The following is a 6813-nucleotide window of genomic DNA, read 5'->3' on the forward strand; positions in this document are numbered from 1 at the left end:
CGCCAGGGTCAATCCAGGGTCAATATGGGTGCTGAGCCGGGATCGAGATAGATAGATTGAGATCGAGGTCACGCCAGGCGCGAGTCGGTGCAGATGCGGTCACATTACGAAAATCTCACCCGCAGTGAGTCAAGCCAGGCTTGAAACTCTAGTGTGACCATAGCCTATATACACAGGATGTCACACAAGTAACAATCACTTAAATGGTTAATAATAATGATGAGCTGATGTTTAGGCAACACCTAATGAACTAAGACCAAACCAACTTCAAATAATGTATGCATACTATCATATTATACAGTTATGGTCCATTTAGTGTGGAATTAAACTATGACCAATCAACTTAGTGTAAATTAATAGTGCATATTCATAGCATATATCTAATATTATTTATTAATTCTATTAATTAATTTTAATATCTCACATTGTTAATAATTAAGATACTGTCTATCTACTATGCCTCAAGTAACTTGTTAAATATGTCAAGGCTACATAATCTTGATTTTTGTTTCTTGATTTCTTTAATATCAGCTTTCAATAGGAATGGTCATCATCTATACTATTAGTACTCTTAATGTCGTATATCTGTTCATACATACAATAAATAATACAGACATTTTCATACTCGTCTCAAACTACTGTAGTAGTTAAATTAAATAATATCAACAATAAGGTGTTTCTATTCAAACATATTGCACAATGCTTGTATAGAATCCATGTCAACTTACAATAGAATTTTGAAAACATAAACATGTTTATAGCTTTTGAGGGGTGAATAGTGTTGGATTAATGATGTCATAAATAAAAGTATATAGATGCATTCAAGGTTACCAGCAAGGAAACACCAACTCTCGTGGACGAAGAGGCTGTAGATTCCCTTGAGGAAAAAATTCAGTATAAAATTGTCAGCAATACTATTGTATCAGTATGTAGTGTTTTCAGTAGTTAGGATTGCACATGAAAAAAGGTAGGAAGTAATTTTTATGTACGTAGCTATTATAGGAACTGATGTTTTATGGAATGCTTTCCATTTGTTGAGTAGTAGTACACTTTCCGAGATTCTCGCTAATGAAAGAGTTCCCACAGGACCATGTGCTGTTAAATTTGAGCCAGATCCAGATTTTTGTCGCAGAATATAGACAGATTCCGTGATTCATTCATTTTGTTTACAAAAGTGAGCCTTAAATTGTGCCATTTATTTTGTTTAATGCATTGATCGATATTTAGAATCATCGTGTCTTGAGTTTCATCCATTTTGATTCAAAAATCTGTATGTTTGCTACAGTATGTTGTGAATCAAAAAAGTACTTAACCATTAGAAAAATTCAGAGGTTAGCATTTATTTTGGTCTCAAATGTATAATAATAATAATAATAGTAATAATTTTTTTCCATCCGTTTAAAACTAACAAACAAATTGTTAGTGCCAAACAAATGCCGAAACATAGGAGGCAATCCTGAATATAGAAACCTTCTGTTTGAACTAACTTAATATCTTTGTAACTTAACTACAAACATATAACAGATATAAACGTGTACTTATGTATGTATATAAACATTGTCCTTAACACTCCTAACTCTAAACACGAGCGTTATTCCCGTAGACACACGATCAGACTCCAGCCCAAGAAACCGGAACAATACCTCTCAGCCAACTTGCACTCTGCTTTAGTATTTTAGAATGCACCATTAGGTTTTTCGAATGAATTGATTGATTTTTAGAATCAAAAAAAGTTTCATCCATGTTTCTAAATAATAAATTACCATATAAAATAAATCTATCTTTTGTTAAATTTCATTTACCAAATATATTTATGCTTTGCATTATCTAGCTTGTTTCAAGGTTTGTCCTATAATAATTTCTTCTATAATGTTGAGTGAAAGTATTTATCAATATTAAGGTTAATACTCAATTGTTTTTATAGAGTTTTTGTATTAAGTGTTCGTAATTGTTATAACCGCAGAATGTTTATTCTTAAATTTCCATAAATAGTTATTTAATCATTGTATTTCCTGTTTATACAATAAATATATTATTAATCATCTTTGTTACCTGCGTTGGTTCAGCTAAACTTAATTAATCTTAGTATGGAATGCTTTTATAGGGTAACCTCAATTTAGATGAGTTTATACACAAAATATAATTACAAAAGGATGTCATTTTCGTATGATTTATTAAACATAATTTATATATAAATTATTCCAAGTTATTGGTATACTATAATAGAGCCTCTTCTGACAAGAATCTGAATGTTATTTACAGTGTAGCTTAGGTGGTTAAGTTTGCTCGCTTTTCAATCCAAGTAATATTGATAATAGTCAATTCTTCTATATATTCTTATATAGAAACCCCATTCTTTAAGCATGTTTAGGGGCCATTCGAAATTATCAACATTTTCACATCTGTACAAAGAATATTTTTTTTCTACTCCTGTCTAAAGATGTATGTACAACAATTTTGATTTTGTAACAAAGGTTTTTTTCATTGTGAGCCAAAGTACTAAGTTTTCACAATTTGAATCAATATTTTCATATATTTGTGCATATTGGTTATAAAGTAAATAAAATTAATAATAAAAGCAATTACAATGCGCCATATATCCAAAACAATATTGCTCATAGGCGCAGTACATTTTACAATAGTTAAAATGATCTAAAAGATTTAAAACTACAACATTAAAATGATTCAATTATAAAACATTTTGAAAATTCTAAAAATACCCTTTATAATGAAAAATCATTATTATTATTATTATTATTATTATTATTATTATTATTATTATTATTATTATAATACATTCTTGAAAATTGATAACTGTGAATGCCCCACGTCCCTCTTCTTTCTTTAAGTAGTTTGTTAAGCGTTAGATAATATTCCTTCAGGTTATAACTTGTAGGAATTCACTCTGTAGGATTTAAAGAAAATTGAATAAATAAATAACAAGGTAATACGGTATTGGTATTTTTTACAAGAAATCTGTAGCAGTAAACATCTCTAGCAGTTTGATATGCTTGACTGGGTTTTAAGTGGTGAAGTGATTTTCTTGAAGGTGTGAGCTTGTTAAGTAGTGAGTAAGGTTTTTGACCAGACAGGTAATCCGTTAATATTAAATATGCTGGAAAAATCAATCATTGAAAAATCGTTAATGCTTTATTTTCACTAAGTTAGGCAGGCAACAAAGGGAAGTTTCGTAAGATATTTAGTAGGGTAGTTAGTAGTTATTAGTTGATGGAAATTTGCGTACTGTGTAGGATATATGAATTCCGGTCATGGAGTTTTTAAATAAGCTATTGCAAATTACTTTACATGTTACAATTTTTAAATACATTTCATGCCGAAGATGTTTAGAGGGTATTTTAAATTTATTATTAATAATAATAATAATAATAATAATAATATTACAATATGAATTAAGTAATATATACTTATATGTTGACTGTATAGTTCATGATCTGTGGCTTTTGTAGTGGTTAGTTGTGTGGGTGTTCATTGCCGTTTAAAAAAAATTTTTGAGTGGATTTATTTACATGTTGGTAGTAAAATAATTTTAACAATGACTATACAAAATACTATAAACTGTGACTAATAGATACTCACTTAGGTCAAGTAAAGATAAAAACATCCTGAAAGGTATTTTCTACCAGCATGTACTTCAAAATTGTTGAGCTGTTCAAATTTGTTTGTGTGATATACTACCAGAAAAGTATCCTGTATATTTATAGGCATGATAATTTACACATGTAACACAAGCTGATGTATCTATAACATGTCCATATTGTGTGTTAGTTTTAGGATGTGTACAACTAAGTGAGTTCTAATGAAATAAATGGAGGCTGAACCAAGCAATCAACAGAGGCAAATATCAAGTTGGAATTACACATTAATTGCATTAATATCTCATATAGCCATTAGTATTGCAAGTTACACAGACACACATTTGCTAATAAAAATAAATTGGTTTATTGTAAATAGTTAACTCTGCAGAGGCTGTTTCTGAATATAAAAAAAAATCATTTTTGGTGGTTACAGTCAATCCTGGTAAAGTAGCCATTAATCTATGAGCGATTCCAATTATCATGATTGCATTATTAACCGTGTTGCAAAAATTTGCGTAAGTGTGGTTACATATTCTAACAATAATGGTGATGTTGACGTCTTAGATTGAGTGTGTCAACCTATAATTGACCATGTACAGCATAGAACAATGGACTGCTAGCTTGACTGGACAATAGACAAAGATAATCACTATTGTTAAAAAAAACTTAAAGATCACCAATGCCAAATTTGGAACTTGTTATTTGATCTTGAACCATTGTTCAACAACCAAGATAAAAAAAAAAAACAAAAAAAAAAACAAATACTAATCATCTACTTTTGTCAATGATAATGGTTCCTTTTGTGAATAATTTTGACTGTAAGGTCATCTTATCCATTGATTATCTATCCTCAAATTATTTAAGCTTGCCATTTAGGTATTAAAGTATGTAGGATAAAGTGAAATATTTCTTTTAGGTACTTAGCTTACACTTGAGTACATGCAGTTGAGTCCAAATGAAGCTAATAAGTACAGCTTATCTCTGCATTAATCAGTATGTTACAGTGTGATAACTTGTCAACAGTTAGTTTCCTATGATTTTTGGAAAATTATAATCAGTGTTTATGTTTTGTTGTCTTTCTGTCTTGAGTATCAATTTGAAAAAATAGAAAGACATACAGTAACTTTCTATACAGTGGTGGTTACAATGATAGTTCATTGAAAAACGGGTCGACTTGGCCCCACGTCAGCTTGGCCGCACGTCAGCTTGGCCGCACGTCAACTTAACCCCACGTCAACATGGCTCGTCCACTCATCAATTGTTCATAAGGATGTTTGAAATTCTTCAGTATTTGTGGATTATTAAAAAAAAAGGAGGAAAATCAAAAATAGAAAACATGTTATATTCCTGTCTCTTATACACATCTAGATGTGTATAAGAGACAGTAATAATAATATTACAATATGAATTAAGTAATATATACTTATATGTTGACTGTATAGTTCATGATCTGTGGCTTTTGTAGTGGTTAGTTGTGTTCAGTGTTTATGTTTTGTTGTCTTTCTGTCTTGAATATCAATTTGAAAAAATAGAAAGACATACAGTAACTTTCAATACAGTGGTGGTTACAACGATAGTTCATTGAGAAACGGGTCGACTTGGCCCCACGTCAGCTTGGCCGCACGTCAACTTAACCCCACGTCAACATGGCTCGTCCACTCATCAATTGTTCATAAGGATGTTTGAAATTCTTCAGTATTTGTGGATTATTAAAAAAAAAGGAGGAAAATCAAAAATAGAAAACATGTTATATTCTGAATTCGGCATTTTCAACACAGATTTTAAGCAATTCACTATTTCATTGCCTTGATGATGGGTCTGATTCTCTTAAATTAAACAAATCTTTAGACTGACATTCTGACTGATGTGATTAAGATTGATTTCACAGAGTTTATTTTTTATTGAGTTAAATTGACATTGGATTCTCTACAGTTTATGGGTGCAGTGCATCTAGAAGCATAGCAACAAACATTACTGATTAATTATAATCACATTGCACTTTTTAATAATTTGTGTTAACACAATAAAATAATGGAAGAACAATTAATGAATTTGTAACAGTGCTGTTAACATTAGCCTGTCATCAATTGTTTATGTTATATTTAGTGTGAAAATAAAAATATTGACATGGAAACAAAATTAGAAATTAGAAATTTTAAGTATTTAGTAGGTACTCACTTAGAAATAAGTAAGAGAAATCTACAACTGCCTTTAATTTTACATACTATAATGTCCCATCTTGTAATTTCCAATTTGAAGTATTTACTTGCAACTCTCTAGCTCCAATTTTGTCTGATTGCAAAGTATGCGAATGTGATGCACAACAATCCCCAAGAAATATGACGTTAACGATAAATTTATGTATGAATTGTTTTTGTGTTTTGATGCAACGAAGCATCAAGTTTTGATCCGTTACGTTATCTCCAATAAGGAATAATGCAAGTCTCACATCATCCATGATGATATGTTAGAAGAATTATTCCTTAATAGTTTAGAGTAATTATTTAATCTTTTATTAAGTCTTATCGATTTGTGGTTATTTTTTTGCAGAGGGTTGATTGATAAATGAGATATTTGATAACTTGATTTATTATTGAAGTTTAGGCCAAGTTAAAAAAAGTAGTAGTTTCTTCTAATATTTTGAAAACAAGAAAATGAAGTGGCAAATATAAGATCGCCGATGGAAAACAGCTCAGATACTACTTTCTTCTTTAAAGCAAATAAAAGAAGTACTAGGCATAATTCATACCTTATGTATCCCCAACCACTAACGATTGAGAGGAATTTTACTGATATGAGTTAGCAAGATTTTCATACATTTTGTAAAAGAAAGCAAAGAAAAAAAAAATTGGTGAGGTAGAGAAAATGGATGCGTGAGGGGACGAAAGACTAGTAATTTTTTTCATTTGGCCTAATATAGTTTATGCATAATGAAACTTGCCCATTGTAGCATGTCTGTCTGTTAAGCCTACATCATATTTTTTTACTACTGTTTCAACTGGCTCATAATATTTCACATCATGGCATTCTGTTCACTACCAGCAAGCTTTAATTTCTCTGTTTGCTAAGTTTTTACATTAGCCAGTCATCGAAAGAGTGGTTTGACGACAATGAACATTGATGGTACATATGAACATTAAGAAAAATGTTTACATATTAATTAGGTCATCAGATTAAGGAATTTGGTTAAAACTAAAATAAAGAATATACTTCCATA

This window comes from Anneissia japonica, unplaced genomic scaffold (genome assembly GCF_011630105.1).
Source record: "Anneissia japonica isolate Jap-2015-1 unplaced genomic scaffold, ASM1163010v1 scaffold287806_len661372_cov189, whole genome shotgun sequence".
In the NCBI taxonomy this organism is placed as follows: Eukaryota; Metazoa; Echinodermata; class Crinoidea; order Comatulida; family Comatulidae; genus Anneissia; species Anneissia japonica.